The following is a 13,362-nucleotide window of genomic DNA, read 5'->3' on the forward strand; positions in this document are numbered from 1 at the left end:
TGTTTACTTTATGCAATTTTTTTGTTTGTGAACTGTGTATTAATGGAGCACATTCTCAGCATATATGTTTTAATTATTCAGATTTATTTGTTGAAATGTGTTGTTAAGTTGACAGGGTTTGCTGCTTCTTTGTGATTAACTTTTTATACGAATTCGTTACTCACATTTTTAAAATAAGTTGTTCTGCTTAATCACAAAAAGCACATTGTCTGACTGTTCCTTTTATTTTTGAGCACCATGCTTAAGCTCAGGATCTCCATGGAGACTTTTCAGCAAAAGAACATGAAGTAATTCACAGAATTAACCTGCAATATGTTTTTTTAATTTTATTATTATTGGCATGCCTTTTTAGCTAAAATGTGCTTCTAAAAAATCTTATATGTCATTACATAGTCATGGTGAGTTTGCTTAAAATTCTGAAAGCAATTTTATGGAAAAATTTTGCAGTGAGCCCTCCAAAACCACTCATAAATAGCAAGAGAAGCAGGAATAGTTTAACAGTTTCATTTGCACGTGATGATATTTTAAGTCTCAAGTTGTTGTTGAGGAAGAAGGAAATGTAGATGTGCTACACTGGGAACTTTTCTCTGGGGTTTTATGACTATAAGAAGACATCCAGAATATTACCTGTTAAAATAGAAAATGAAAATCCTCATGGATTGATCAACCCACTAGCTGCTTTATGAAAAATGACTCAATGTTCATTTTCAACTTTTAGGAATTAGAACCTTATCATTTCAAAATAAATAAATAAATAAAAATAATCTGTGGTTCCAGTCTTGGTATCAAAACCCAAGGAATTCATCCTTGTTTTCCTCCATCAAACTGTAGCTATAAATAATTTAGTCTTTTTCCATCATATGCTATGTCAGAATATATTTTGCCTCATATCAGAATAATATGTATTGTTTATTGTAAATTTTAAAGAATAATATGTTGTCAGTGCAATGATAACGTAAAATAGATGATAGAATCATGAGTAATTTAGGTTGAGAGGGAAGACTAGTCCAACTCCCCACCCAAAACAGAGCCTGACTTTTGAGTATGTCCAAGACTGTATTTTACATCACCTCTCCGGGTACCTGTTCCAGTGTTCTACGACCCTTGCTATGAAGACCTTTTTCTTTTTTCTCTTACTAAATTTCTGCTTGTTGCAGTTTGTGCCCATTGCCTCCTGTTCTTTTGCTGTGCACTTGCAAAGTGCCTGGTTCCATATTCCCTACACCGTCCCTTTAGTTTCTCCCTTATTATACACTTTTCCACACTGAACAAACCCAGTTCTCTCGCCTGTCCTTCTGTGCCTTGTGCTCCAACCCCCTGACCAGTCAACTGCTGCTGGACTCACCCCAGTACGCCCATATCTCTCTTAAACTGGGGAGCCCAGCACTGGGCCCAGCACGCCAGATGTGTCTCACACAGGGTTGAAAAGAGGGGAATGTGACCTCCCTCGACCCACTTTTAACAGTAGGACACTCAAGTCTTCTGCAAAGCTTCTTTCCAGGCAGTCAGCCCCCAGTCTCTACCAGTTCTTGGGTTAGTCCTCAGAGGTGTAGGACTTGGCATTTCTCTTGGTTGAGCTTGGTAAGTTTCCTATCAACACATTTCTCCAACCTGCAAGGTCCTTCTGAACAGCAGCCCTACTGTTGGTTTGGTATCAGCCACTCTCCTCCAGTTTGATATCATCCATAAACTTTCTCGAGGTGCATTGCATCTCATCATTCAGGTCAATTAATAAAAACAAAAACCAGTGCTGGCCTCAGTATCATTGCCCCCCGAGTATTACTGGAAGTTGGCCCCTTCTTGGCCATTGTACCACTGATTACAGCCTTTTCAGCCTGGCAATCTGGATAATTTTCTACCCACATTATCGTCCACCTGTCAAAGTTGTATTTCATCAATTTGGCAATAGGGACCTTATGGGAATCTGTACAGAAAGGATTGCTAAATTTAAGATAAATGACCTCCACGGTCGTCCTCTTGTCCACAAAGCCAGTCATTTTTTTGTAGAAAACAGCGACATCATGTATAGATGGAAAATCTATGCTGGCTGTTTTCAGCCACAGCCTCACCTGTGTCTTTTGTCATTTATTCTCTGGTCCCGTTAAACAGGGGCCCCATACTTTCTGTAGTCTTAATTCTGTTGGTGATGTATTTATAGAAGCCTCTGTTGTTGCCCTTCGCATCCCTTGCTAGTTTCAGCTCTAGCTGAGCTATGACTTTCCTAAATCCACCCCTGTAAGCTAGAGCAACATCTCTATATTCCTCCTAGGGATCCTGTCCCTGCTCCCTGCTCCTGAATACTTCTTTTTCGCATTTGAGCTCAGTCATGAGTCCCTCGTTCACCCACGCTGGCCTTTGATCACTCTTCCTTAACTTTCTGTACATCATAATGGATCGTCCTTGGGCTTTGAGGAGGTTGCCCTTGATTATCAGCTGGTCTGCACCACTTTGCCCTTTAGGGATGCCTCCCATGGGATCCTGCCAGCTAGGTCCCTCAAGCTAACATAAACTGTCCTGAAACCAGGATTGTTGTTCGATGATGATCATCAGAGCATTTTAAGAGAAGTTTAGTTCTCTCTTACAGTGTGTTTCTAGGGTTTGATCCACCCCAACTCTATTTGTCATCACCACAGTGGTATGAGTCAAAGGTGTATTATCATCCCATGTAACGGAAGACCTAATGACCCTGAAACACTAAAATTGATATTAAGGTACATACATTGATTTAAATGAAAGTTAGGATATTCTTGCACAGATAGCTGGATATAGCTCTAAAATGTCTTGCATTTAGACAGTGTATTATGCTAATGTATACTTGGCTCAAAGCTGAATGTCAGCAAAACTGCATGTCCAGGGAAATGAACCAAATTCACAGACCTGAAAGTGAGCACACACCATCATGATGCATGGGTAGGAAAGAATAAACCAATCCAGATGCAGTCTGGAGAAGTGGAGACAGGAAATCCTGGCAAAATCAGTCTCCACTTACAGTTGGCAAGTGTTATCTACAAGATGAGTGATAGGAACATCTCAAATTGCCTGTCAATTTCTTTTGACTATACAAAGTCATTCCTGGTAGCTATTAATGGAAAGCTAAAAACATTAGTTTATATCATTGGTACATTTGGATGACTACTTAACTTTAAAGATGTAAGAAGATGAGAAAGGCTAACATGGATTTTATTCCTCTTCCTAAACTAAATTCTAGGACAGAAAGAAAAACAGACTTATATATACTTTTTCTATTCTTAGTCCAAAACCACTGAGTGCTGCCAGACAAGAAGATCCAAGAAACCTTTGTGTCTTTGTTCTCTGGAAAGGCAGATGATCGCTTTACTTGTGCTGTGTTAATGAGGACCATTGGTCTGCATAGCTACACAAAAGATTGAACTGGAGTGTCAACAAAGTAGTAAAGAGCTACTTGGTTATCTGTATTGCCAGCTGAAGGAACTCCAGCATTTCCAATTTGGAAGCCAAGAGAGATGTGCAAAGACAATGATAAGAGACAGAGATCATATTTATGTTTACTGTGTCAACATTGTGAGATTTATGATGTCCTTACTACTATTTATACTTTAATTTGCATGGGTTGTGAGGAAAAATCATATTAAGTAAATGAATTGTCCTCAATGAACAACCTTATCAAGTGAAGTTCTAACACACATGCAACTCAGCTCAGATCTCTCATGCCTTTTCCCTTGACCTTTTGTAATCTTTCTAGGTAGAAAGAAACCCATTTTCATTAGATAATAATAATTTTCATTCTTTTTCTTGTCAGGGGCTTTCACCTATCACTAGGGAAATGTATTTACCCTTTGTTATCTTAGTCACACTAACTTTACAATTCCCCTATACCTTCATTCTGTGCACTTTTGTGTATTCTTAATTGAGTGGCATAATATATTACTTGCTCAGAATAAGACTATAAAGTTTAAGACATCCAAATTTCTGCTGAGTCCATATTAAGAATGAGAAATCAGATTGTATGACCCTTTTTGTTCATCTTTCAACATTTGAGAGGGCAGCAGAGATGTTAAATCTTTTATTATCTAATTTTATTATATATTGTTAATCTATCTTTCTTTCTGAATTGATGGCTTTGTGTGTGCCCTTCTGATCTCTGCTGTTGAAAAAGACACTTGTGGTATATATGATACCTCATTTTAATTGTATGTCTAATATATCTTATACAGCTTTAGACTGATCTTTGTCTCCAACAAAAAAGCTACATTAGGAATATTATTTATAATATTTTAATTCATTAATTCAGAAGAAGTCTGGAAGATTACATTGGATGACATAAGTTAACATTATATAATGTAGTTTGAAATACTTATATATAAGAATCTTCTTACTCTATTAACAGGTGTCCTTAAAATCTACGTGTTTGAAAACCCAGTAACTCAGAAGGGTGCTCAGAAGGCTATTAACTTTTTCTGGGGAATTTTAAGATCTTCTTTGGAACTGTTCAAAACAATTTTTGTGCCTAGAAGATAAGCAAGATGATGTAAATCAAGATGGTGGGGGAAGGTATTATTCTACCTCATATTAACCATCTAATACTGGTTAATTCCCAAACCATCAAATGATAATCAGAGCAAGTACAACACACCATTAAAATAAGAGCGGTTAGTGAGATAGGTGTGATTTTGTGCCTGATTTCATTTGTTTATATATTTTGCTAATGAATCGTAATTAATTTAGTCAGATGGGTAAATATATTGTTAAATTCCACAATGAATTATACAGCAAGCACAGTAATGGATAACAAATCACACCTTGTCATTATGTTGACTTTGAAGAATGAAAATAATTACCTCCACTGGCATTATAATATGGTATACACACAGGTGTGTAGAAAATGGATTTTAAAAGTGCCTGAAAACTCAGGTCATTAGTTTGTAAAGAATACCATAAAACCTCACCTTTCCAACAGGAAAGCCCACTGTAGGCTCCCAAGAGTTGAATACCCAAAGACCTACATTTACATTTACAAAGTAAGTAAATACTTAAACAAAACATTTACTATCTATTTCCCCTCCATTATCATACCTTTAATGCTTTGCCAACTTAATGGATGTGCTCTCACATCAGCAGTGTACAGAAAAGACAGGGTTTTATCCCACAGCCAGCAGAGGAACCTCAGGCTCTGCAGCCCACCAAGGCCGCCCAGCCTCTCAGCAGAGTGACAGCCTCTGAGGCTGAAATGCGTCTGACAGCTGGGTGAGGCAGTTTAGTGCTAGCTCAGATGTCTCCTCACTCTCATGCTGCGACCTCTGTGTCTGTAGCGTGAAGGCCAGCAGCACATTTTTGACAGAGGAGTGAGTGCATATAAGCATTGCAAGGTGCATAAAAATGACTGCATCTCTCTTTTTCTCTGTCTCTTTTATACAACCTTATTTAAATGTGAGAAACCACATAATTGCTTTTCATTCCCTTTTTTTGGTTGCCATTCAGATTTTGTGTGCTCCTTTCTAAAACAGCTCCCCAAGGTTAATTCCCCAATTATAAATTAGAATTAAAGAGACAAAATGTAGAATGAACATCTCACAGATATTGTTCGATCATTCTCCCTGTGTACTGAAATTCCTCACCTCTGTCCCCTGAGTTTTCTTTTCTTGGAGTTGCAAACACTGGGCAGGGGACGAAATGTTATTCTACCTATACAATGACAACGAATGGGGGGATTGCTCCCACTAACAAAGATAGCTAAAAAAAACCGGACCTTTTATGATGTTGGCAGACCAAAGACAGAAAAAATATGTTGTCCCTGCTGCTGATGTAGAGCATATAATGGACAAGAAAGGACTCTCACAGGTGTGTTAGAGGACAGGCACCCATGGATTGAGAAGGTTGTTTGGAGGCTAAATGCTGCCCAGGTTCTCCTTTCACATAAACCAAAATACATCTGCATATCATAACTGATAATGTTTTCATGAACTTAAGACTCATTTCCTTTGAGAAACCCACCAAACTGATAATTAACAGAATGTGGTGGGTTGACCCTGACTAGTTGCCAGGTGCCCACTGTGGAATTATTGCTGGAGGTGCGACACCCACCAAAGCCGCTCTATCATTCCCCTTCCTCAGCTGGACAGGGGAGACAAAATATAATGAAAGGCTCATGGATCAAGATATGAACAGGGAGCTCTCTCACCATTACCATCACAGGCAAAACAGACTCAGCTTGGGGAAATTATTTTAATTTATCACCCATCAAAATCAGAGTAGGATAATGAGAAATAAAACCAAATCTTAAAAACACCTTCCCCCCATCCCTCCCTTCTTCCCGGGCTCAACTTCACTCCTGATTTTCTCTACCTCCTCCCCCCGAGCAGAACAGCGGGACAGGGAATGGGGGTTTGCAGTGAAGAAAAAAGTCTGCCACTTTTCAGAGGTATTTGTGTTACTTGGTTTAAAAAATATGCACAGAAGCAGGCAGAAAAGTAATGATTCTGATCAGATCTGATCTCCTCCTGCCTCCCTGTGCTCTGTGCACACTTCCTCTGGCTCTGTTCTGTTAAGTTCCTTTGTTGAGAATGTGAGAGAGCAGACCTAGTTTCTCTTGTGCATTACAATCAAGGTTAATAAATGTGGGAAAACAGTATCTTAATAAAAGTTTGGGTTTTTTTTATTTCACGCACTTCAGCTTTTTTCCTCTTTGAATTATTGATTTCCCACTTTCAGATTCTATGTGTTGGGAAAACACAGAATCACAGAATCACTACGGTTGGAAAAGACCTGTAAGATCATCCAGTCCAACCATCAGCCCAACCAACACCACCATGCCCATTAAACCATGTCCCACAATGCCTCGTCCACATGTTCCTTAAACACCTCCAGTGAGGGTGACTCCACCACCTCCCTGGGCAGCTTATTCCAGTGTTTCACCACTCTCTCAGTGAGGAAATTTTTCCTAATATCCAGCCTGAACCTCCCCTGGTGCAACTTGAGGCCATTTCCTCTTGTCCTGTCGCTAGTCACTTGAGAGAAGAGACCAACACCCACCTCTCTGCAACCTCCTTTCAGGTAATTGTAGAGAACGATAAGGTCTCCCCTCAGCCTCCTCTTCTGCAGACTTACACATTCATGATATTCATGGAGGTAATACTGAAAACCTCTGTAACCCATGTGACTCTTTCCTGAAATTATTACTCATCAATATGAATTAGTCATCAGAGATTCCAAAACAGAATGCTTTTCTAGGAAGATCTGAAAAAGGGTAAGGCATTGTTTGAAGATGAAAAATAAGAACATCTGGTTCAAATGAAAGGCAGAAAAAACTTCTCAAATACTCCTCTTATAACCTGGATACAGGCAAATAGTAAGTGCCTCTCAGTCACCTTCCTTCCTGACTTCTCTTCAATCCATTTTCCCCAGCTGCTCAGGTTGCCGATGGGTCAAAGCTGTAGTGGATAAGCTCCATGAAGCCCAGGAACCAGCTTTATCCTGTTCCTGGTTCACACTGGCTCAGCGACACAGGTTTCAGTTCACAAAAAATAACCTGCCTACATCCTCACAGTGCCTGGTTTCGGCTTTTATAGCTTGTGTAACTAACTGTACTAGTCTGCATTAGTGAGGCTGAAGCTGGTATTGGTAAGTTGACCACATCGCACATCACAAATGCCCTCACCTTTTAGCTTGCTATTATTTTCTCATTCTGCTTCTTTAGCTTTTCTGTTTTTCATCCCTCCTGTTACCTCCTGTACGGCCTCAATTCAGAAACTCCATTACACTACTAGATATCTTGGCTACAAACATGAGAAAAAACAGATCATTTTCTCTTTTTTTTAGGTTAGTTTTCAAAGGCAAACTGAAAGTTAAAATCAAGGAAATGTCATCCTTCTCCTGGGTTACAAAGACATGCAATATGTAATAAAGCTATTGTAGCTTAAATGACATTACAATATTGACTTAAATGCTTTGCTGATGGGGCCCGATGGTTCCTTTCATTGGTTACAACTTCATTTACTTTCTAAGCTTTCTATCTTTTGACTACTTTTCCATTGCATTTGCAATTAAAATTTGCAAAATGCTATTGCTTGCTGGCATTTACTGATTTCAGTGTGAGCTTTGGGAAGAACCATCTGTAAGGAATGGAAAAGGATGAGATTTTGGTCAACAGAGTCAAAACTCTTGAGTTCAATTCATTCATGTTGTTCTGTCTGTATGATCTTTGGCATGTCTTCCTGTATACATTGCTTAAATGGGGAAATACAGTGAGAATTGCAGGAATTTGCTGTTATAGAATTGAAAAACCATAGAGTTTCTTAGTAGTAATGTAGAGCTAATAATTAATAGGGGAAAAAAAAGTAAATGTTAGGAAAAGAAGATAACAGCAGGTAAATCACTGTATGAACGTACACCTACAATACAGCAAGCTCCCCAACATTTTACTCCATACAAGGGAGCTTCCCAAATTATGACAGGATGCTGTAAAACACTGCTTTTTTGACAGGCTCTCATGGTACAAGGCATACAACAATCCCTGAGCTGTCTCTGATGTCAGACCGCATTACTCTAATAGCTGGAGTAATATCCTGGGGAACTAATAATCTTACGGTGTCCTGCTGCCCTAATTTAGAAATTCTCCACAAGAACGTGGGGAAGCATTGCTCAGTAACAGCCATTTTCTCTGAAATAATTATGAATTCATGCAAGCAAGGTGTTTGTCTACAATGTATAAAATGGACAATGATACTTTGAGAGTTTGTTACAAGCCCTCCCGAACAAAAGAAAGCAAAACCCCTACAGTTCATCTGCTTGGCCCCAAATTAAATGAGAATGACCCTGCCTCACTGTCTTGATGTAGACAACTTCCTAACACTGCTTTTAGCAGGGTGCTATCCTTCCTCAATGCGTATGCTATAGGTTGCATCTCTTAATGGGACTCTCCTTGCTGCCAGAAGCTGTTTGTGTTTATAGTTAACTGCCTTTTGTTACTTCTCCAGAGGGACCATACAAATTCTATCTTTTCCCTCAGAATTTCTTTCTTCCTAAGCCTGCCTGCCTTTCTTCTGTCTCTCTCCCCCTCCCCTCCCCCCTCTCTTTTTCTTTTTGCCCACCCTCTCTCCCAAAACACACTTACTTGTGATTTACTGAGGACACATTCTTGAGGTTTCTCAGACTGAAATATGTCACTTCCTTTGCCAGTTTAGGTAGTATTTCCTGTATTTGATTTACTAATGAACAGCTCCTTCGTTTAATGAGTAGTAAGAGTGCCTCCCAAATTCCCAACCCCCACCTTCCTCAACCAGTTTTGGAGGGTCAATATGCACCTTTCAGCATGAAAAGCTCTTCATCCACTGAACTGTGCATTCTTTGTCACTTTGAAGATTGCCTGAATAATTGATGCAAACAGTTAAAAAGACTGAAAGCCTGACAGCTGCTTGATGCTGGACATGAGGTTATCAAATGTTTTCAGGTAAATACAAGTTTGGGATGACTGACAGGTGTCATCTTTTCTTCCAGGGATACCATAAAATAAATAGGAGAGAATTCTGTATAATGCAGAATGCCCCCCCGCTTCGAATTTATTCAAAATTCTTAGACTTTATTTGTAGTCTAACTGGATTTGCTGAAGTTTCATCATCCTAAGCTCACTTTAATAGGATGCATAATCAGACCCAACAATTCCTCTTCATATAGTCACACATTATTCTTAGACAGACACTTAGATAAATTTTACTTAATGTTTCTAATTGAGCCAGCATTTACACTGCAGTACAAAAGGAATGGATTAAAAAAAGAAACCTATTTGAAAATCTGTTAAATGTTATAACTGCCTAGAGAATGGAGTAGAGATTTCCACTCATTTAGAGTTAAAACAGTTGAAAAATTCTAAATAACTGTGGATAAAGGCTCTAAAAGCAGCATTAACTCTGACACCCATCTCCTGCAGAAAGTGGAGAGAATGAGATCCCAGCTGATGAAAGGGGGAATTCAGTGTGTGTGTGTGTTTTCCAGGAGGTGTTTGTAAACTCACAATGAAGAAGTAGTTTTAAGATACGGAAAAAGGTGAAGTGATTTTTTGAGGAAATCTTAAATAAAAAGGCATTCCTCTAATTTGATTTATATTTTGAAAACATCTTTTAGAAACTTTTCTCTTTAAAACACACATTTAAATTAATGTTCTAGCCATCAATTTCAACCACATAGTGGTCAAAAAAAATTGGCAACCAAAACAAGCACAAAACCTATCAAACCATTTACTAAGTTTATAATGAACTGACTAATTCTACCTATAAGTTTTTTGAGAAAATCAGCTCAGCTAAATGCAAGACAGGTCTTATGTAAGAATGTATTTAATCATTTAGACTTTTTAAAATACAGTTTCTTCAAGATGAATCTATGAGAAACCAGTACAGGCATAGGTACATTACAGGCATAGGTACATTTGCTTTATTTGCTGATGAAAGAGTTTTGGATAAAAGAACTGTCTTATGCATATATAACTATTAAGAATGCATACTATGGTTGTGTGGAAAACATTCCATTTGGAGATAGGGTAATCACACCTGGGTGAAAAAAGCTGTGTTTACAAGAACATATTTACAATCCTAAGATGGGTTCATACTAATAAGATGCAGAGTTTCACTCAGTTGTTAGGTGTGTGATTGCAGACTTCTCTCTCACTTCTGTTGGATTCCTCATTTGTGTCAGTCCCTTATCCAGTATACATTTCCTTTAGGAACTTCCATAATTTGCAGATGTTTCAAGAACTTTCTGTAAAACACACCATCAAATGCTTTGCTGAAAATCCTCAAAGTGTATATCTATCACATTTCCTTTGCTTAGAAAAATCACTTTTCTCATAACCCTACGTTTTCTCTTTCAAGCATATGTATTACCATGCGATGGCAATTGCATGACCTCAGAATAGCACTGGTTCAGAAATCCTGCCTCTTTCTTTGTAGCGTGAGCAGTATGTGAAAAATAAGGAAATAATTTAGTTTTAATGTAATTATGAAAAAAATTAAAACTGCATACAGCACATCTTCTATGAGTTTATGAACATTTGAAAACCTTGTCTGCCTACATTCATTTACCAGACTGCATAATGGTAAAATTAAATTCAGAGTGTAGTTCCACATACGGAGTGTGAACTGCTTCTACATTAGCCCTGGTAGCACTGCTCATATGATTTGATCAAGGCTGAATCAGGGATTTGAGGTCTATTGTCTTTCTTATTTTCACTGCATGTTGTTCAGACAGCATAGTGAGGAAATGGGTTCATAAAATAGCTTGAGAATGCATTTAATTTTGACTATAAGAGCTATTCCATTCAAGTCATTGACTCTGTGGTAGTACTGCTATGGTTGCCATGTGCAATTACATATTGCACTACTTTACATTTATCTGCTGAAATGATCCAGTTTTTTATTATATGGTCAGAATTAAACTAAACATTTCCTAATTTGCACTGAGACCATTCTTTTAATTTAAACATTTGTAGGTAGGCAGATATATAGTTCAGTGACCTACTTTTGGGCTTAAAGAAGAGACCGTATATAAGTGCTTTGCTGGCACGGTATCTTAATGTGTCATAGTTCCGAAAGAATTAATAGCACTTGTTCAAATAATTAAAACCTTCTTAAAATGCATATCCTCCCTTTCTCTCAAGTTGGAAAACTTAATATCTGATGTGCAATTTCAACCTTGTGATTTCATATGTACTCTGTGTTTTGTTTTATATTAAAGCTTGTTTTGTTGGTGGCTGAGTTTGGAATTTCCTACTGTTATTTCAAAAAGAGCAACAAAACATATCTAATAAAGGTATCTAAGTTATTTTATGGAGTTACTTAGGATTTTCATCCTTATAGTTTGGCATTCAGAATGGTGAAACAAAACAGTGCAATGAAATGGAAGGTGAGGATGCCATCTCGTCATGTTAGACGCAGCATCTTGTTCCAGTCATATAGAAAACAAACATTTAAATATGGAATGGAGTTGACAAAAATTATCAGCTTACCTCCCCTGAAGGCTAACTATCCAGTTATGGACAAAGAGTTCTGTATATCCAGAAATCTTTCCTACTGTATGACATTAACATGGTCTGTGTATCTGCCTCCTTCCTTTTTTTGCAACTTTAGGATGGCTTGTATGTATGCATAAAGACAAATATTCATGTACAGGAGGTGATAGTCTTAACTCTTTGAAATTGTTACTAACATACTTTTACTTAAATGTGGTCATAGTGTCACATTTAGTTTATGTTGCAGCTACATTGTGAAACCAGTCACTTCACTAAATGATTAAAATTTTCTGTCACTGCAAAATTACTTTTTCAGACAGTCACTTTGTTGAATGACTCAAATTTGTAGGCATTTAGTGAAATGACTGGAGTAACAAGCACTTTGTTACCCAATTGGACTGCTCCACTCAGTCATCGCATGAAATGCCTAAATGTTTTGAGTATTTCATAAAATCATAGAATCATAGAATTGTTTAGGTTGGAAAAGACCTTTAAGATCATCAAGTCCAGCTGCTAAATCCACCACTAAACCATGTCCCTAAGCACCTCATCCACACATCCTTTAAATAGTTCCAGGGATGGTGACTCAACCAACTCCCTGGGCAGCCTGTTCCAATGTCTGACAACCCTTTCAGTGAAGAAGTTTTTCCTAATATCCAATCTAAACCTTCTCTGATGCAACTTGCGGCCATTTCCTCTTGTTCTATCACTTGTTACTTGGGAGAAGAGACCAGTACCCACCTCTCTACAACCTCCTTTCAGGTAGTTGTAGAGAGCGATGAGGTCTCCCCTCAGCCTCCTCTTCTCCAGGCTGAACAACCCCAGTTCCCTCAGCCGCTCCTCATAAGACTTGTGCTCCAGAGCCCTCACCAGGTTCGTTGCCCTTCTCTGGACATGCTCCAGCAACTCAATGTCTTTCTTGTAGTGAGGGGCCCAAAACTGAACACAGTATTCGAGGTGCAGCCTCACCAATGCCTAGCACAAAGGTACAATCACTTCCCTGCTCCTGCTGGCCAGACTATTTCTGATACAAGCCAGGATGCCGTTGGCCTTCTTGGCCACCTGGGCACACTGCTGGCTCATATTCAACTGGCTGACAATCAACACCCCCAGGTCCTTTTCTGCCAGGCGGCTTTCCAGCCACTCGTCCCCAAGCCTGTAGCATTGCCTGGGGTTGTTGTGACCCAAGTGCAGGACCCGGCACTTGGTCTTGTTGAACCTCATACAATTGACCTTGGCCCATTGATCCAGCCCATCCAAATCCCTCTGAAGAGCCTTCCTACCCTCAAGCAGATCAACACACCCACCCAACTTGGTGTCATCTGCAAACTTGCTGAGGGAGCACTTGAACCCCTTGTCTGGATCACTGATAAAGATATTAAACAAGA

The sequence above is a fragment of the Gavia stellata genome, chromosome 1 (genome assembly GCF_030936135.1).
Source record: "Gavia stellata isolate bGavSte3 chromosome 1, bGavSte3.hap2, whole genome shotgun sequence".
Lineage (NCBI taxonomy): Eukaryota > Metazoa > Chordata > Aves > Gaviiformes > Gaviidae > Gavia > Gavia stellata.